The 21,614-nt window shown below is 40.8% G+C and overlaps 1 long non-coding RNA gene across 1 annotated transcript; it reads left to right on the top strand.

The window, feature by feature from the left end:
* Positions 1 to 1,233: 1,233 nt before the first annotated feature.
* LOC139085249 (uncharacterized) lies at positions 1,234 to 19,006 on the top strand. The gene is made up of 3 exons (XR_011543448.1): positions 1,234 to 1,648; positions 2,731 to 2,856; positions 17,156 to 19,006. It is a non-coding gene; the product is annotated as an uncharacterized lncRNA (long non-coding RNA).
* The last annotated feature ends 2,608 nt before the right edge of the window (positions 19,007 to 21,614 follow it).

A 21,614-nucleotide genomic window follows, 5' to 3' on the forward strand; every position in this document is an offset into this window, starting at 1 on the left:
GGCCATTATGCTGCTAAGAACTTTGCATATGTTTTCTCCTTTAAACCTCACCCAATGTAGTAAGATAGGTCATATTTTAATCCCCATTTCAGAGACGAGGCAACCTGGATATCCAGCTCATAAGTAACTTTTCCAAGGTCATGGAGCTGATAAAATGTGACTGAAATCTAGAAAATCAAACCTTAATATCCCCCTCAAACAAACGTAAATTCTCTGGATAGTGACCCTTCTATCCTTCACTCTGTGGATAGAGCCAGCGTAACTGGTGCATTTTCATTTCAAAGAACAGAAAGTGAGGTTCGAACAGTGCCACATTTTGGCCTAAGAAAGAGGGACCTTGTGCTCTTAGAGGCCCCCACATATCACAAACACACACCAACAACAAATTTATTAAAGACTCTATGGCTGCTTCTGTCACCAAGGATCTGGCACTCAAGGCCGGCAGAGCATGACTCACAACTCTAAGCATTCACTTTCAGGCTAACACCATTCGGGTTCCAAAGAAATACTGCCCCTCAGGTCCTGCCTGTGAGAGAAAACATTATCTGAAAGTTGTGGTCATAGACACTGCTTCAGAGCACGAAGAAGATTTGAGGAACAAAAGTATTCAAGAAGAGAAGACAAATTCATTAACTTGTCAAATCTTTCCTCTCAGAAAGCTTGAATGCAGCAGATTCTTGCATAATGAGGTAGTTTCCCAGAAATGTTTAGCATCTAGTTTTTGGATTCTCGCCATGTTCCAACTTGTGGTTTTGAAGGTGCTCATGAATAAGCATGGTATTTGCAACAGTCGTACATGGTGGCATATGGCATTATTTAATATTTCTGATATTAAATAATTTGTATTCCTCATAAGTTTGATATCGCTGGTTTAAGCGTAACACTTTTTAAATTTAATATTGGTAACTTAAATTGGCAACTAAAAGGACATTTCGTGCTAGAATTGAAAATAGTTTTACTTTAGTAAAATTAGTGATATACAAGCATTTTTAAATTTAAATAGAAAATGTTTACTGTATTTAAATATTTTTATTAAAAATTTTATATTCATTAATTATAATTTACATTTTTCTTTAATTCATTAGTTAATTTTTTATTATTTTTAATTGTGGCAAAATAGACATAACATGAAACTTACCATCTTAACTATTTTTAAGTGTACAATTCAGTGGCATTAAGTACATCCACATTTCTGTGCAACTATCACCACCATCCATCCTCAGAACCCTTCTTATCTTACAAAACTGAAACTCTGTACAAATTAAACAGCAACACCCCATTACCCTCTGCCCCCAGCCCTTGGTACCCACCCTTCTACTTTCTGTCTTTCTGAATCTGACTACCCTAGGTATCTTATGTAAATGAAATCATATAGCATTTGTCCTGTGACTGGCATTTCACTTAGTGTAATGTCCTCAAGATTCATCCATAGTAGGATGTGTCAGAATTTCCTTCTTTTTTGAGGCTAAATAATATTCCATTGTATATATATACCACATTTTGTTTACCCATTTATTAATCAATGTTGATGGACTCTTGGGTTGTTGCCACTTTTGGCTATTGTGAATAATGCTGCTATGAACATTTGTATACAAATATCTCTTCTAGACCCTGCTTATACCCAGAAGTGGAATTGCTGGATCATCAGGTAATTCTATTTTTAGTTTTTTGAGGAATAACTATACAGTTTTCCAAAGTTGCTGCATCATTTTACATTCCCACTCACAGTGCACGAGGATTCTTATTTCTCCACATCCTCACCAACATTTGTTATTGTCTAGGTTTTTTTATAGTAGCCATCCTAATGGATGTGAGGTAGAATCTTATTGTGGCTTTGATTTGCATTTCCCTAATGATTAGGGAAGATGCTGAGCATCTTTTCATGTTCTTATTGGTCATTTACAGATATAGTCTTTGGAGAAATATCTATTCAAGTCCTTTCCCCTTTTTTGAGTCAGATTGTTTATTTTTTGTTATTGAATTGTAGGACTTCTTTATATATTCTGGATACTAGCCCCTTATCAGAGATGTGATGACAAATATTTTCTCCCATTCCATGGGTTTCCTTTTCACTCTGTTGGTTGTGTCCTTTGATGCAGAGAATTTTTAAATTTTGACGTAGTCTAGTTTATTTTTTCTTTTGTTGCCTGTTCCTTTGGTGTCTTATCCAAGAAATCATTGCCAAATGCAAACAGTCCATAGCAGATGTCTTTACATTTATTTGTGTCTTCAATTTCTTTCAGCAACACGTTATAGTTTTCAGTGTATAAGTATTTCACCTCCTTGTTTACACTTATTCCTAAGTATTTTATTCTTTTTGAGCTATTGTAAATGGAATTGTTTTTTAATTTCCTTTTCAAATTGTTCACTGCTAGTGTATAGAAATGCGACTGATTTTTGTGTGTTTTGTATCCTGCAACTTTGCCGAGTTTGTGTATGAGTTCTAACAGTTCATTGGTGCAATCTTTAGGGTTTTCTACGTATGAGATCATGTCATCTGTGAACAGAGATAATTTTACCTCTTTCTTTCCAATTTGGATGCCTTTTATTTCTTGTTCTTAACTAGCTACTCTGGATTCAATAGTTAATTCTGAATATTTTTAAAGAAAAATAACGTTTTTGAAAACATATACAAAAAATGTTTTTAATTATTTACATTTAATTTAATTTACATTTTTATTAAACAGATTCAAATTTTCTATCCTTAGAATACACGCATTTATTTTTTAGTCCTACAGAGCACTAGTTTCTGCAGAGTACAAATTATGTGAAAAATCTGGATTATAAGAACACGATTCATGATTCTGCTGAATTGAAGACAAGAAAAATAAAGTTTATGGAACATATATATGTATGGTAAGTTGTGAATTATGTATGTCTTTATCATCATCCAAACATTACTGGCCCAAAAATAGAACACCCAGGCATGGGCAATAATAATTAAATTCAACTATCTGTGATATGTTTCTGACTTTTAGACATTATGAATGTATATTTGTCAAAGCAGAATGCTAGAACACATTTAGTTTAACAGTTTGTTAGTTTTTCTTTATAACTTTTAAATATCTAGGCATATCTAAAAGTTTCTCTCTCACAATCAAGAAGCCCAAGAAAGCTGCCTGGGTTGGTCTCTGTGCTTTCCTTGCACAGAGCCCCATAAACATTAGGAGCAGACTTGGGTTTGAAAGTGTAAATACAGTAGATTCTCATTTATGGAAGTTAATTTAATGAGATAATCCCCTCCCTGCACTGGAGCCAGGATGATGTTGATACACTACAAATCTGATTATGTACTCCCCTGCTCGGAGCCCTTCCATAGATTCTCTTTGCACTTGGGATAAAGTTCAGAATGTGGAGCCCTGCGTGTTCTAGCCCTGCCTCCCTTTTTAGTCTCAGCTTCTATACCACTCTTCCTCTCTTCACTCTGGCCACATTGGCTTTGTTTTAGTTCTTTCAACACATCCTCTCCTGCCCCAAGATCTCTGCACCTGAGGTTCCTTCTCCTCATGATCTTCCCTTCCCCTTTTCTTTGCCTAGTTAACTCCGACCTATCTATTGGACTCATCTCTAAGGTCCCTTCCTCCTGGAAGCCTCCTTTGAATCTTTGGCCATGATAGATCCCAATAAAAACAAAAATAATAATTGTTTTGATGGTCATGTATAAAGACTAACATTTATTGTTTGCTATCCAATAAGCGGAAAGATAAGCACTTCATATGTATTAAATCTTTTCATTTTCCCAAAAGCCCTTGCCTCCATTTTCACAAGTAAAGAAGTCAAGACTTAGACGACTTAAGTCACTTGCCCACAGTTACATTATTAATAAGAGGTGGAGCTGAGATTTTAGTCAAAGCTTTTTAACCCCAGAGCCTATATATTTAGCCCGAATGTCACATTGGTTTTCTCTGTTAAGGGCTCTCATTCATGATTTATTCATTCATCCCACATATTTATTAAGTTTCCACCACATGCCAAGCACTTCAAGGCACTAGTGGGATAGTGGTGAGCAGCAAGACAGATAAGGTCCCTGCACGCAAGGAACTTTGTTCTAGTGGAGGAGCAAGAGCATAAAAAGCAAAACTAAGCAAACAAGGTAATTGCTTTAGTAGAAATGAATAGGTTCTGTGATGGAGAGTAAGAGGTGAGGGCCTGCTATTGACAGGATGGGCTCACATGGTCTCTCTAAAGAGAGGATATTTGGGCTGAGTCCTGAAGGATGATGGGGCAGAAATAGCTAATTCCCCTTAAAAATCCATTCTACTTGTTTTTACGGTAACAGAGCCCCTAAATTTTAGCTGGATTATATTCTCCCACCCCACCTTGTGTTTAGGTATAGCCGTGTTACTAAGTTCTGGCTAATGGGTTATAACTGGAAGTGGCATGAGAAACTTCCAGGAAGTCTCCTTAACGGGAGTGAGGGCTATGGGCATGCTCTTCTCCTCCCATCCTCTTTCCTATTGGAAGGTTGAAGCATCAGCAGCAGACTTGGACCATGAAGTGAACTTGGGAATGGAGGTCACACACACTAGAGAAGCAAACAGGAAGGAATATGAGTCCCTGATACTGTGAAGTATCATTTTAGCTCCACACTGTCTCCCTCAGGTAAACTGTATTGAAGTTGTACTTCCTACTGAAGGGCAACTGGACTTCTTTATGATTCTGGAGATTTAATACTGCTACTTGTGAAACATAGACTACAAGCTTCATGCACAAACTTTCAACCACAGTAGTAATTGATGGAATATCCTCAGGAAGTCATTATAGAACCTTCTGTTGCCTCTGACTCCCCATCACAGGAAATGGCTAGTTTTCCTTTCTCTCTGGCCCGCCTCTGGAAGGTATTTGGTATGCCGGAAGGGCCACTCGCTTGATCAGATGGCACCTGCCAAACTGACATAGATAAAAACATAGATAAAAACACGGAGAAATGCCTCCATGACACACTAGTGATTTCACAAACACATTCAAAAGCTAAGTAAAGCTTTTGATGTCCTTGATCTTTGCACTTTCAAATGCTGGTTGAACAAACAGAAATCGATCTTCTTTGAAATGCTTCAAAGCAGTGAAATTGCCTAAATCAGTTTGTTGACTATTCTCTGACTTCCAAAGGTCAAGGAAGGTTTTCTGTTTGTTCTTCCTTCCAGAGACACTTTCACATACTCTTCTAGGTATTTTTGTTCTAGGAAATTTAAATCCTTCATTTATCTGTTTGATATGCAAGTTTGAATTTCCAATAAAGATTTATTTAGCCAACTTTTCTAAAGGCTGAAAATGATTCTTTTCAAAACGGTTGTATAAACATTCTATTAGGAAATGGTAAATAGAACTTACCAGCATAGAAGTAAATGAGGAAGAGCAGGAACTGATTCTCGGACCAACACATTTAAAGTTCCTGAAATCCCCAATGCGTTCTCACACCACACATTTCTGGGTGAATCCCGCGGGCTGCAGTTGGTCTGTTACCGTTAGTGGCAGTGGAAGGATATATGATTTTGTACTTGTTTTTCAACAATTTATAACTCTGTAATCAGCCCTTGAGGTTGCCTCTCACTCTTCATGGTGAGAAAGACACCATGGAAGTTATCATGTGTGGAGACAAGCTAAGAGACTTTGGGGTCTTCACTGTCATTATGACCCTCTTAATCAGGATTCTATAGGTAAGTGACAGAAATACATTTAAACTAACTTCAGAAAAAAAAAGAAATGGAATGCGAAAAATCTAAAGTATCATGTGAGCTCAAGGTCTTGGGTATAGCGAGGCTTCAGGACTTGAACCAGAGACTGACTCCTGCTCAGCAGTGCTTCCCAACCTTTTTCACATCAGGAAAATTATACAAAAGGATATTTCTATGGCCTATGCAGATAAAATAATGAGGCTGCTCCATGCAATTGAAAGTAACTTACTCCTTCGTATACAGATCTGCCACCTAGATAAAGCCTTTTTTAGTTCCTCAATTCCCAAGTTTTTAGGAAACAATTATAGCCAATATTTATTGAACCCCTGTTGTGTGGCAGGCACTGTTCTAAATACTATACATGTGTTCATTCACTCATTAAATCTTAACACAATCCTATAAGGCAGGTATTGTATTTTCCCATTTTACAGACAAGGTAACCCAGGTACTCAGAGGCTAAGCCATGTGCCCAAGGTCACGTGGCATGTGGTGGAGGTGGGGTTTGACTCTACTTTGGCTCCAGTTTTCCCTTAACCCTCCGCTATAGTGCCTCTATTGAGAAGTGAACTGATTGGACAAGCTTGAGTTCGGCGCCTACCCCTGAACCAATCAAGGATGAGAATGGGGTGTGATCACACAGTAGAAAGCAACTTGGTGCTCCTGCTACACCCTCTGGGAAGAGGGAGGAAGGGGCAAACCCTCCCAAAGGAGTGTTTGACAGACACTCATAAGGGTCATCTTCCTCCTCTCCCTCCTCCTCTCTCAGGGGCCCAAGGTTGACTTAATTCTTCTCTTCATTTCACAACATGCTATCATCGTGATGCATTTATGGTGCATCATGTCTTGATTTATTTCTTATTCCTCTTCTCCACTCCATCCCCAAAGGCAACCATTCTACTTTGTTTGATAGGAATCATTATACTTTCTTTATATGTGTTCTTATATAATGTAGATTGTTCTGTGTGCATGCATTTTTAATTTACATACATGACATTGGGCTAAAGGTCCCATTCTGTGTATTCCTTTTGCCACTAAGTCTGATGTTCATAAGCTCTATCTATGTTGCCATGTTACCAGCCCATGGCTTCTGACCACTGCATATACTCCATGATGTGCCTGTACCACATTTTACTTTTCCCCCAACCCATGTCTTGTCCAGACACGGACCAGTGGGTTCTATAGATCACCTCACCCACATTGGGAACCCCTTCATCTGGAAAAGCCCTTTCTTGCCTGGTGGACTATCCCTCCTCTGTGCTCCCACAGTCCTCCCTGCTTGCCTCCATCAAGACAAAGGCCACAGAGCAGCTTGGTTAAAAGTACAGGATCAGGGCCACACTACTTGGAGTCAGAATCCTGTCACTTCCACTCACAGCTAAGGCACATAGCCTCTTGGTGTGTCCCATTCCTTGTCTGCAAAATGTTAACAACAGCTACTAATGGGATTGTTGTGAGGATTAAATAAGAAAAATACATGAAAAGTGCTAAGAACAGTGCCTGGTACAAATTAAGTGCTATTTGTACCTATTATAATAACATTTGTTACATGCATTGGAAAGGTCTGTTTACTCGTCTGTCACCACCACTAGATTATGAAATCTTTGAGTCCAAGGACCTTGACTTTCCATCTCTGTGTCCCAGAGCCCCACACATTGCAAGAACCCAGTGCATGCTCACTGAATGGTGCTTTCTCTTACTCACCCTTTGGTTTGATGTGGCTGCAGGATTTGTATCTAGAAACCAACAGGGTTGAGGAGAAGCTCAGATAGAACAGCTTGGACATGTGGCTTTAGAAGGGAGAACTTTTCTGCAACTATAATGCTTGCAATAGAAAATATAGCATCAGCTGCCACATAAAGCCAGGAAGGTCAGCAGGTCACCCAAGACTGGCCCTCAGAGGACATCTTACACAGGCAACTGTATGAACTTGCCTGGAGCATGGCCAAGAGCCAGCTCATGGCCATATGCCAACATTTTTTGGCTTCCTATGTGTTCACCTCAGTGTTCTCATCTGTAAAATAGGACTAATAGCTTCTGCCTAGTGGGTTTTCCTGAGGATTATGTGAAGAAACAATTATCAAGTGCTTAGAAGAGTGTCTGACATGACCTCTATTGGCAATAAATGTTAGCTCTTCTTATTATGATTATCATCAAACCAATTACTCTTACAAATAGAGTTGGAAGATGCCACACTCATTTTCTTTTTTAAAAGAATTTATTTGTTTTACTGAGGTAACATTGGTTTATAAAATTATATAAATTTCAGGGATACGTCAATATATTTTAACTTCTATATAGATAGACTACATTGTGTTCACCATTGTGTTCACCACCAAAAGTCTAGATTCCATCTGTCACCGTACAAATGTCGCCCTTTATCCCTTTTACTCTCCTCCCACCCTACCCGTTCCCCTTTAGTAATGACCAATCTGTTCTGTGTCTATGTGTTTGTTTGTTGTTATTGTTTTTCTGTCTTCACATATGAGTGAAATCATACAGTAATTGTCTTTCTCCATCTGACTTAGTTCACTCAACATAATACCCTCAAGGTCCATCCATGTTGTTGCAAACGTCAAGCTTTCGTCTTTTTATGGCTGAGTAATATTCCATTGTGTATATATACCACGTCTTCTTTATCCATTCATCTGTCAATGAGCACTTAAGTTGTTTCCAAGTCTTGACTATTGTAAATAATACTGCAATGAACATAGGGGGTGCATATATCTTTTCAAATTAGTGTTTTTGTGTTTTTTGGATAAATACCTGGAAGTGGAATAGCTGGATTGTATGGTAGTCCTATTTTTAATTTTTGGAGAAATCTCAAAATCTCACAATGTTTTCCATATTGGCTGCACCATTTTCATTCCCACCAGCAGGCAGCACTCATTTTCATTCTTGTTTCAGGATCCTGGAATTTTTGGTTGTTCATTTGTATGTTTGTTTTTTTATTATTTATTTATTTGGTGTTCTGGTGGGAATTTATTTGTTAGCATGTCGTCGATTGGAAAGTTCTAGCCCTTTTCCTTAGCCTCAATAGATGTGTCCTTTAACTCACATGTGGGCAGTATAGCTTCTCTGTCTTTGAAGGCTTCCTAAAGACAGTATCATTCTCAGATTGGAAGTTCTCTGAAATCCCAGCTTGCAGTAACCCACAGTCAGATATTCCCAGGAATACAAGAGGAATACAGTCTACAATCACAGAACACACTTAAATGGGAATGAACTTGATTCTTTCGGTTTAAGAAAAATAGAGGAAGAAGAACAAGGAAGTCAAATACAGGTCCAGTGGGATTATCCTCAGAGCAATAAAGGCCTTTCCCATCAGCTTTCTAAGCAACTTTTAGGCTGCTGCTGTGCCACAGAAAGTGTCTTTTAAAAAATGTTTTGGTTTCATACGTGGAAAGAAGACCTCAGGATGAATTACTGGCTGCCCTACATTAGAGGCCTGTTGTAAGAACAATTAGTTATAAAAAGAGAGGTTAATTGTGGGGAGAACTCCACTGCCTAAGCTGAGGGAGTTACAGCGACTCGCAGTGAGGGGGCTAATCAGGAGGCCAAGTTGGTGGCCACAGCTCTCTCCTGGACAAAGGCTTACTGGACAGTCTCTTGCCATGTGCAGTGTTTGGGTTCATGTGGGGACTGGGAGGCCTGATTGTGTTTGGGATCATTGGCTGCGGGGATTATTGCCCATGGGGATCATTAACTAGTGACAGGGGTAAAGAGAGCAGGAGTGAGACTCAGCAGAATTTCTCATTCTATAAAATTAGGATCTTGGTGAAACTCGGGCTGGCTCACTGATCTGTTAGGATTATTAAGTAGGTGTAGACAACTTTTTACCAGATCTTATTCCCCACTCTCATCCATTCCTGATGATTCTGCCTTCAGCTGTGCCTTAAAACATACTCTTGTAAGAAGCACTTATTTTCAAGACACTGCTTGAGATTTTTTTTAGAAGCCCTTGAAAACAAGATATTGGGCTTTCCCAAGATAATTTTATTTTAAGCCATGAACCCAAATTCCCAACCCACCCTGCTCCCCTGAACCCCATCAACATTCTGAGGATAAATAGGAATCCAGGGTTGGCAAAGTTGAGGAGCTCATCTCCAAAGAGGATTTTTCACAAAATGTGTATATGCTTCAGATTCCACCATCATTAACTGAGCATCTGCTGTGTGCCAGGCACTGTGCAGAGCACTTTTCTTTGCCTTGCTCCACTCTTCTCACAGCGCCCCCAACTCCCTAGCACAGGGGTAAAGTCACCAGTTCTGCAGGATGAACATACCCAGAGTCAGTCTCACAGACCCACCAAAGGCCACGCGATAGGATCAGAGCCAGCATCTGTTTTCAAGTCCTTTGGCTGACATTGGCCATTTTTCACTCTTTAGATCTGCCTTAATGGAATAACCCAAACAGTTATTTGTAATGGAAGTTAAGCCATTGTCATAAGCATTCAAAAGTAGGTAGCTCAAGGGAAGGAATTTTTAAATGTCTGCCTCTGAGTGTGACATCCTTTGATCTCACTCACCTTATATATGCTTCTGGACCTTTTTTTTAATCTTTCCAACTTTGGAGTAAGTGAATAGGCAGCTAAATCTCCTGACAAATATCTGATAAATCTGGGTTGTGTGTGTTGATGTTCCATTTTTATTATATATTTTTAATATCTGTATAGATAAGTAACTTTTTTTCCCTCATAACATTTCCAAATTGAATTATCTCTTAAGATAGCACTGGATGAAATTCTACCATTTTGAACTTATGCTCTTCATGTCCATCCTGCGACTAAGGTAATTATAAGAGACCCTCCTGAACGATGGTTTTGTCACAGGTTAATATAAATTAATGCATTTCTACCTTCAGTCTAGTTTCTTATCAACAGTCAGCCTAAGCATTTTTAGTTTTCAAATATTTTACATTTAACCGTATTTATAAGGCATTTCCATTTGAGTTCTGTCAAAGCAGTGTGCAAATGAGGGGCTGACGGTTCCGGAAGTGAGCACGATGCAGTGGCTAAGAGCATGGCTTCTGGAGCCAGCTTTCCTGAGTTTGATTCCTGGCTATACTGTTGCTTCTGCTGTTGATAGTGAGCAAGTTACTTCCCTCATCTGCATCTTATATTCTCCGTCCTCTGTAAAAGTGAGGTTTAAATTGTTCCTATCTTGTAGGGTTCCTGTGAAGCATTAATTTATGTGAAAGTGCTTAGAAAAAGGCCTGGAGCATAGTAGCTCTATATATGTGATTCCTGTTATTATGTCACTATTATCCTTATTCAGCAAAAACAGTGAATAGGAGCTAGACACTTTGGGAGGCAGCCATCATGAGGCCAAGAATGAGGACTTGTATGCGTTGGGCCTCACCACCATGACCTTCCAGAACTGAAGTACTCAGAGAACTAAAGCATTTAGCGATATATCCATGACTCTCCTCCCCTAATTTACCTATTAGACCGTGCCTTGTGCTGTGCATGCTTTTAAGAATATTCGGTTCTAGTAAATGAATTAAGCTGGTGGTTTACAAACATAAACAAGTTATCTTAAGTTGTTTAAGTATAAACAAATAGCTAGGAAGTAAAAAGTATGCTATCCATAGGCAGATTTCATGGGCTGTGTTAAATATAAGTAGTTAGCAAGCAGAACATGTACATGTTAAACACAGGTAAAGAACGATGGAAGAACCAAGATATACCTAATATTTATGATGAACCTGAGTGTTAAATATTTGTAATGTACTAAGTATGCATAAGACTAAATATCTAGAGTTATTAGATATACATGATCATTTAATATTCATGATCTCCTAATTTGGCAGCCTATTGGTTATACCCTTCTGGTCCCATGTGTCCTCTGCCCAAAAAACTCAAATAGAACTCATAGCTGGTCATCTGGCTAATTGATAAGTACAGCAGAGGCTAGGCATACTTGTCCCTACATCTCTCTCATAGAACAACTGTGTGACATTGGCCCAGGGCACCTTCCATCTGTGGGCCCCTGTGTCAGAAGTCCCCAACACTACTCTTGGGTTCAATGATTTTCCAGGTCTCACAGAACTCAGAAAAGCAGTTAAACTCATGGTTATAATTTATTACAGCAAAAGGACCCAGATTAAAATCAGCAAAGGAAAAAGGTGTATAGGGCAGAGTCCAGGAGAGACCAGGAATGAGCTTCTAGTTGCCCTCTCCCAGTGGAATTGTGTGGACAACACTTAATTCTCCCACCGGTGATGTGTGACATCACATACTAAGTGTTGCCAACCAGGAAGTTCAATCAAGCCTGGGTGTCCAGGGGTTCACCAGGGATTATTGAGGTTCAGTCACATAGGCATGGAGAGCCCATGTGACTGACCTTAACTGCTCAGACCCCACCGCCCAGAGGTTCAACTGTTAACTTGAGGCCCAAGGTCCCTACCATAAATCGCACTGTTAGCATAAACTATCTGGCAGGGCCCAAGGCCCCAGGTAAACAAAAATACTCTTATCAGGCAGGATATGCTAAGGACTCAAGGATGATCTCCCAGGAGCTGGCCAAGGGCCAGTCCTTTCTTGGAATGTACAGGGTTTGAACACCCCAAGCCTGCTGAGTTAACCTTATACTGCACAATCCTCTTGCTTCAAAAGTCAACTTGCTTCAAAAGGCCAGGGGCTGGCCAATGTCATAGTGATTAAGTTCACACACTCCACTTCAGCGGCCCGGGGTTCACAGGTTGGGATCCCAGGCACAGACCCAGCACCACTTGTCAAGTCATGCTGTGGTGGCATCCCACATAAAATAAAGGAAGATTGGCACAGACGTTGGCTCAGAGGCAATCTTCCTCGAGCAAAAAGAGGAAGATTGGCAACAGATGTTAGCTCAGGGACAATCTGCCTCACACACACACACACACAAACCAAGTCAACTCTGGTCCTGGTAACCACATTGTTAGAGGGAGAGCTGAACAGGCAGAGAGGGACAGGGCAGTTGAACATTGTGTACTCCAGGATTCAGGTAGTATGGTCTTTCCATCCTACTTGCACCCTAGTCTAAGTGTATTAACTTTCCCCATCTTTCTCCTCTTGCTCCTTGCTGTGTGTTTTAAATACATTTAATAAACCTTGTGACTTAAGTATTTTAATTTGATCTGTGACTCTTTCTGGGGTAGCTTGCCTGATAGTGTATTTAGAGGCTACCATCTCATATACTTGTGGCTAATTTGGCACATGACATGTCCTGCCTTCATCATTTGTTGGGTGAGTGGAGAGAGGTGATATATTAACTTTTAACTTAACTTAATTTTTAACTTTTGCAGAGATATGCCACAGGAGCAAACAGTACAAGTGCTTACAACCACCCTGGTTTGTTATGAATTAGGAAAAATAATACAATCTATACAAGTGGGATGGAGAAGAGGAGAAATAACACAGTAAGATGGATGGGGGAAGAAGATAAGAAAGCAGATTCATGAGAATATTGCTCTGCTGTGAGCTTGTTCACTGCCTCCAGGCACTGCTGACCACTGTTTGCCTCTGGGTCATAAGTACTGAAAGTTCACTACAGACCAGGTACCACGCTAAACACTCTAGGTGAATTAGTTTATCCTCACAACAACCCAAGAGGTAGGTGCTATTTGTACCTTCACCATTTGTAGATGAGCAGATGGAGACACAAAGGAATTTGTGTGAGTCACGTGCTTTGTCAGTGATGGAGCCAGAATTCAAATGCCAGTGACAGAGTTCACACTCTTAACCACTCTACCAGGCAGCTTGGGCTCTGAAATTGGTTTGTCTTAGTCTCAGGGCCTGGCACAGAGTAGCAAATGTCTTTCATTTGCAAGTGACAGAAACCCAATTCAAAATGACTTAAGTGAAAAGAAATATTTATATATTCACACATCTAAAAATTTCAGGAGATAGAACTGAAACAGCTGGATCCAGGGCTCAACCAAGCTGTCAGCACTCGGCTGCCCACTCATCATCTCTCAGGTCTGTTTCTTCTCTGTTGGCCTCACTCTTCCCTCATGGCTATTGGCGACTCCAAGCTGACATTCCTACAGCTTGACAACCTCAGCCACAGGAGAGATTCTCTTTCCCAAGAGTTCCAACCATAGACCAAGGAGTCGGACTGACTCTGATTTGCCCAATTAATTCAGTCACTGAGGTGAGGCAGCAGCCAGGCTTGGGTTATGTACCCACTCGTGCTGCTGGCTGCTAGGGTCTGTCCCACTTGAACTACATGGACTGAAAATGAATGAGGGCATTTCCCTCGGAGGAAAATGGGATTGTTGCCAAAAGAGGAAGAAACAGCTCTGGCTAGGCAAAAACAGCCAATCTTCTCACAGGGTTCAGTAAACACATGAATATTGGATAGAGAGATGGATGGGTGAATGGTTGAATGGATGGATGGATGAGTGAATAAATGCAAAAATTCAATGCCCAAAGCAAGGGTCTCTATGATGAGAAACTTACAAGAAAAATGCTTTATTACATATCCGAACAGTAAGAGAAGCCAAGGTTAGCAAAATACTTTTGGTTCCCTTCTACAAAAGAGACAACAGGAGATATGAGAGAGGTGGATGGAGGAAGACTATTGAAAAATAGGTACATGAAACAAAGAATGAGAACATGGGGAGCAATTTCTCTAATGGAGACAATTATAGTTTTAATAGGACATCTGCCTCCAACAGTGTGGGTTTCTGGTTGCTGCTTTTGTTGGTATATCTCTTTTTCTTGGTGCAGTAAGAAGACTGCAATTGTCATGGGCAATTACAGCCCAGCACACAAAGTTGCATGTCCCATCTGGAGAGACCAGTCACCTCAACTGGCGTAAGCCAGCAGGATCCTCAGGAAATATGAACTCACTCCACAGGGTTCTCAGATTCTCTTTAACTTCCAAACTCAAGCCATTCCTCTAGGTTGCTTCCTAGTTTTTAGCCTTGTTTGTGGCCCCTTAAAGCTGCCATTTCAAAAGTTGATTTTCAGAATAGGATTTGGCAGGGCAAATAGAGCCCCGGTTGGGAGAGTACATCCACCCTGTAGAGAAGGTTATGAAAAAGGACAGGACGATAGATTCCAGCAGCAGGTTCAGGGAGAGAAAAAAAGAACCACGTACACACTCACATACAGAAGCACCTTGAACTGCTTCTGTGCACAGCTTGGGTTCAGCGAGCCCTCAGCATATTTCAGCCCAAATACTTGTCTTATTTTATTTTTCACCGTATGCTACATTTCAGGGAAAGTGTACTCTGCATCTTTCTAATTTGCCTGTGCTTCAATTTTGCCCTTAAGATTTATTAACTCATCTTTTATTTATTAACTCATACAGTGGCTCTTGTATGACAACACCAGTCTTATATGGCTAAGTAGACATTTATATCTTTTGAATTTAAACTAAGGATTTACAGGGAGTATTTTTGCCTCCAAGATATTGAAGTTTCTTTTTTAACTTTGACGTTTCTGTCTCCTGCACGTCTGGGCTGCCCATCTAGAGAGCTCAAGTCCAAGGCACCTTTGGAGATATGATGCCCCATCCTTTTAGCTCTGGATAGGGGCTGGGTTTTCTTGCCCTCTGAGACCTAACCTCCTGACCATTTTCCTCCTGCATCAGGCCTTGCAATGCCCATCTCAAACCAATTAGGGTTGAATGTAAGAAAATGTTTTGATACAGAATGCAATCACCAACCTAAAGTTATACCAAAACTGAAATCTGAGAGAAGAGAGAGCAAAGTAGGGTCCCTTTACAAACTGGGCTCAATGAGGCACAGAGCAAGAGGGCTGGTTTTTGAACTGTTCCTCAGTCAGGCAGAGGAGCAGAAGGCCTGCAGGAGTCACCACCTGAAGACCCGGAGGAAACGGAGACTCAGCACCCCTCCTAATTTCATCTATGAGGAAACTGAGCCCAGCAGAGTGAGGCACTTGGCCAGTGGAGGTGATGAGCGCAGAAAGCAGGCCTCCTCCATCCAGCATGCTTCATGGGAGCACCAGTGTTGAGGGCTCCTGGGCAGAACCAAACACAATTAGGGAAAAGCAACAGATTCCACGAAGTGTTTATGCTTTTCTCAAAAGCTTTAAGTTTCTACTCTGAACATGTGTTAGAATCAATGGGGAGGGGTCGGCCCTGTGGGCCGAGTGGTTAAGTTTGGACTCTCTGCTTCAGCAGCCCAGAGTTTCATCCGTTTGGATCCTGGGCCCAGATGTAGCACCGCTCATCAAGCCATGCTGAGGCAGCATCCCACACAGCACAACCAGAAGGACCTACAACTAGAATGTACAACTATGTATTGGGGGCTTTAGGGAGAAGAAGAAGAAAAAAAAAGATTGGCAACAGATGTTAGCCCAGGGCCAATCTGTAAAAAAAGACAAAAGTCAATGGGGAAAGCTAAAAGACAAAGCAAAACAGAACCAAAAAATGAACGTCTGGACCCACCAGAACAATGAAACCAGGCTCTCAGGTGCTGAACTCTGGATCAGTATTTTTAAAAAATCTCCCTAGGTGATTTTAATGTGCAGATGGTTTGAGAACCACAGTACTTGGATGTACCTGAGTGTTGTCAGCCAAACTGAACTAAGAAAACATGTGGTGGCGAGGGGGCATCTGGTGCTATAAGACATGGGTGGAGGAAACCACAGCCCCAATGCTGTAGAGTGACTCGATAAGCTTGTCCCTGTGGGAGCGAAAGGAGAGACACAGGGAGAAGGGCATCTGAAAGGGGTCTTCTCCTGAAAGAGCTTCATTCCCCTCCCCTCTGGCGGGCTGGATTCTTTGCACAGATAATTCTAAACCTGTCTTTCCCAGCACTTTCGGCTGGAGAGGTAGTCTGCAAGGTTTTCTGCCTTATCCTATTTTATTACCAACCTACCTCCACACATTCCAGTTTTGAAGAGAAAACTAATAAGGAAATGGCTGAAATAGTGTCTTGATGGCAGAAGGAAGAAATAGCTCCTTAAAATTTGTTGTGCAAGCAGTCTGCTACAGCAAAACCTGCACCTTTTCACATGAAAATCTAGGAGGTGATTTAAGTTATGATCCTAATTGGTCCTCTTTAGGAAGGGATGTTACATTTGAACTTGCCTTCAGGAACTTCTACCCCCACTCATCTTAGTATGTAAGGTCAACCTAACATTTTTTAAGTGAATGCCTGACTGTATTTCTTCTCTCCTCCCCACCTCCACCCCTACTACCATTTCATTTGGATTCAACTCTCATAGCAGAGGCATTAGTATTGATAATTCATCTGTTTAAAATAAATTTTAAAAAAGGAGATAATTCTTCACATAGTGAAACAGATAACCCGCTTTCCCAGACTTGATGAATTTCAATGCATAACTTAGTCATAGAAAGAATGACCAGTAGTGCAGACTGGTGACAAAGTCGGAGAGTAGGCAGGGCAGGCTGGTTAAGGACTGAAGTCTTACTAAGAACTTTGGATTGGAGGGTTGAAGGCAGGAAAAGACATGTGATTTGAATTACTACCTCATCTTTTTATTTTATTATTACTGTTTTTAAAATTAGGATTCAGATTCTATTCAAGATGCTCTTCGAAAAGAGAAGAAATTGCTGGACCCAAAAGAACCAGATGTCGTCAGTCAGGAGGCTGTTCAGTTGCAGAGAGAAATCAGGAACTGCCATTCCACTTCCACGTATTCTCCTCTACAAATGGAGCTGTCCACACTCTACCAAGCATCTTGCCACAAAGGGAAGAATTTATGAGAAAAGTCAAAATTTGACCCATATCATTCCTTTGTCCATGAACCGCTAAGTGATATCAACTTTTTCTTCTTTATATAACTGGATGGACTTTAAGAATTCTGCTCCTGGGTGAATCTTGGCTGCCCTTGGCCTCCCTGGCTCCAGGCTGTGACCTGCAATGCTTTGTCATTGAAAGGTCCTGGCTGGCCTTAGTCAAATCATTCCTCTTGGCTGGCCTCACTTCCCTCTTCTGTACAACGAGCCTGGCCAGTATGAGCTCTGAGGCACTTCCACTCTGCTCTCTGAGAATTCTAAGTCTCCACTTTTAATCTGTGCTTCTGTTTAAGTGATTGATCTGTGAATGATCCAGAAGGAGGGTTCTAAAGGAGTGGTTCCAACCATCTTCTGCCCTGTGACCCAGAAGGTGTAACACATCAGTTGCTTCCTCTACGTATAATACTTAATATAGACGTTAAGGATTCGCCTACTTGCCTATTTCCTCAGCTGGGTACTGTGCCCTGCCTTCCTTTTGTTTCATTATAATTATTTTCCCCTCCCCACACCCAACTGTAGCATTTGCTTGATAAACATCTACTGAATACTTCGACATATACTGCGTGGCAGGGCCCCCATTTCTGACCTTCAGAGAGGGCAAAGATATTGACCAGAGGCTAGAATGGAAGAGAGAAAGTTCAGAGGAAAAGGGAGTCACACACCATAAAGATTTTTCCCTGGGAAGCAAACAGGGGGCTCTAGCAAGGAGTAGGAGAAGCAGAGAAGATAACAGAAGTAGCCTCAGGACAGTTTGACAAGAAAGTTTCCAGAAGAGCTATCTGGCATTGCTCTGTCTCAGCTTCGGTTTCTCACCTCTGGTAAAACTGAGAGGCTTGTAAAAGCAGATTTCAAAGCATCTCTCACTCTTTGCCTCCAAGAAACAAGCCTCTAGACCACCACACATAGAAACATTTTCGGCAAAGATTTCCTTCTGGAGGATGGGAAGGAAATGAGATATAATAGGCTTTTCTGAAGGGAAGAGTGGAGGGAAGGAGGGTGGACAGCTAGTGGAATAATAATCAACCATAATAAATGAATTTTGGGCCCAAAACATGTAGACCCCCATCTACAGCACTAAGTGATTAGTTCCCACCCAGACTGAATCTTTACGAATATAAAAGGAGGAAGCAAACCAGTCCTCATTTTATGCCTGTGGGAAGCATCTGAGTTCTGGCTTGGATGGTTATGCGGCCTTCCAGGGTGAGAAGTGATGCCTTGAACAATCATAGTTTCCACTCCTGCCCTGCAAGCAAACAGACTGTTTTCCTGTCCATCCTGAAGCTGTCACTCGTGTGTTGCTGTCCACTCTGTTCACTTCTGTGAACTTCTCTAATCAAGAAAGACGGAGCACTGAACATGGCTCCAAGGTCCTTTGGAGCACGCTATTTATCCTGTCTTTATACTGTCCAGTCAAGTGTGGACCACAGACTACTGGCTTCAGACTCGCTGGGGAGTGTGCTGGCCCCACCTGGAACCTCTAACTTTGAGTCTGTGTCTGAAATGATCTTTTTATTTATGTACTTACTCGTTTGTCTATTTTGTTTGCTGCTATAACTTCAGCTCCCAGAAAAGTGCTAACAATACAGTAGATGCTCAATAAATATATGTTGCATAAAAGAATGAATCAGCATATTGCATGCCCTTGGAGATGGTGCTTGGTTTAGGGAACCAACCTAAAATATGACCAACATGACCATTCAGATCTAGACTGAATTCAAATTCTAGGACTTTCATTGGAAATGAGAAGTTCTTTTAATGTTAAGATCAATAAGAGAACTGTGGAATGACTTTTGCCCAAGAATAAAGCTAAAAAGGGAAAAGGAGCTAAGAGATTGAGTGAGGGAGAGTGGGTCCCGATGACACCAACCCTCTGAATCCAGCTGTGATGTTGTCTGTGATGAAATCCCTGTCTGCCAAAGCCATACTGATGTGAGTCTCTGTCACTCACAGCTGAAGGAGACCTGCCTGACCAAGCCCCGACTTCCAGGCCTCATTGGTGGTTCACCGTCAGGACCCATGTACTCAGTCTGGGCTGTGGGTTTTTAAGAGCAGAGATTACGTCTTTATTCTTTCTATATCTCTTCTGCTCCTACTCTCTGCTCTTGGGACTTTAATGCAGAGCAGGGCTTTCCTTGCATCATTATAGTTGTTATGATTATTGTAAGAAATTTATTTTTGAAAATGACTTCAGAATTTATAAATCCTTTTGTATCTATCATTTCACTTGATCCTCTCAACAATTCATAAGTCAGCAGTGGAAGTATAATCTTCCTTCCATTTATAGATGGGAAAACTAACACTTGGGGCATTGAGAAATCAGCCCTGGTGTCAGATGGCTAATACTTCGGCAGCGTCTGACCACGATACTAACTCACATGCTCTAATCACAAAGCCTTTGCTTTTCCACACTGTCTTTCTGCCTCCTTTTCATGAAAAAATAATTGCCCTAAAGTTTAGTGAGTTTTCCCTAATGGACCCACGAACTCCAGCCATAAAGGACTTTTAAGATTCCCTTAGCCTTGTCAGGATTTGCCAAGGCCCGCTATTGGATGTTGAACATGTAGCACATCTCTAGGAGAATGATGCTCAGACCTGGGGCACTCACTGTGGCTTCAAGTTACCTTATGATGGGAAATCAATTGAATACGTGTTGATGACATCTTCCCAGCCAATTTCCTGGTATACATGGTGTGGATCAGGACTATAGTTTTGGGATGGAGACCATGCTTTCACTGCGAAGTTCACCAGAGAAATGACATATGTTGGGACTTGTGCCTGGACAACATCATGAGGCACAAGAGATGATTCTGCCTCATGACGCCATTTCCCTTCACAAACACCTAACGCTCACTGTTCGAAAGGTGGTGCTGACCTAAGCCTAGACACACACACACTTATAGTTTATTTATTAGGTTTTTAAAAACTACACCCTTTAGGAAATGACCATGGATGCAAGCCCACGGATAAGGTATCAATAAAAAGCAAATATAAATATGATACTTATTAAAACTGTAGCAAGATATGAAGGTCAGTCTAAAAACACCACTTTGTTGAGGAGAATCAGTTTAAAGACACAAGTCAGAATATAAAGGTTGGCAAAAAAAGGTTGTACTTAGTGGGGCTGAGAATTCCAGAGAGTCCTTCATAGATCTGAAACTCGCCAGTGGGATCAGAGCCATATTCATAGAACATACCTTGAAAGTTATTAATAATCGTAGTAATTATGATGATGATGATAATATGTTAGTTGAAATAAACAATGAAGAATGCTTTATTGTTAGCAAAGAACTCACTCTCCACATATCATCTTATTTGACACAACAGTCCTGATAAAAACATGGACCTCGTCACAGGTAGTTCAGAGACAATCCCATATGTTATCAGCTGAAGTTCCAAATCATGGGTTTTCGGAATGAGAAGGAACCATTGAGTCCAACTAGATCGTTCTACAGATGATAAAAATAACCAATGTTTGTTGAGCCAGGCCCAGCACTGCACACTTTATATTCATTATCTCATTACTCCTCATATTCCTCATCTCCAGTTTAGAGAGGAAGAAATTGAGGCTTAGCAAGATTAAGCCATTTACTCATGGTTATTCAACTAGACAGTGAGAGAGCCAGACTATGTGGCTCGAGGATGGCACTCTCATGGCTCAAGATATGCAACTGGTACAGTCCTGTACAACCCCAAAGAGTCAAGATAAAGATAGATTTTTTGCCTTGAAGCAGAGGATCCAAAGAAGATAAATGGGAGACAGAGGATTTGTATTAACCAGCTGTTTGACCTTTTAAAAATCAGACTCCTATGGCCTCATTTTCATCTTCCATAAAACAAGATGCTAGACTAAATGTTCTCTAAAGAATCATCCAGTGCTAACATTCGATAATACCATGAAATATGTCATATCTGGTGATAGGCAAGGGTGACAGGAAGGGAAATTTTGCGATTAACAAAAAGAAGAGAGTAATGCCTACAGCCACTTCAGCAGAGAAGCAGCAGAATTCCTCCCAGGTAAGCTTAGAAATACACATTATTGATCCTTTTGTTTTTAAGTGTGTTTCTTATAAAATTATGAGTCTAAGTCTTCTGGTGCCCATAACTAAGTGATCACAGCACTTCAGAATCCTTCTCAACACAATGCTCCAGGAAGCTACCAATGAATGATCAAAGTGGACATGCAAGATAAAATGCATTTTATATCCCGCCCATAGAAGAACATTTGGAT

Source organism: Equus przewalskii, chromosome 8 (assembly GCF_037783145.1).
Source record: "Equus przewalskii isolate Varuska chromosome 8, EquPr2, whole genome shotgun sequence".
NCBI lineage: Eukaryota > Metazoa > Chordata > Mammalia > Perissodactyla > Equidae > Equus > Equus przewalskii.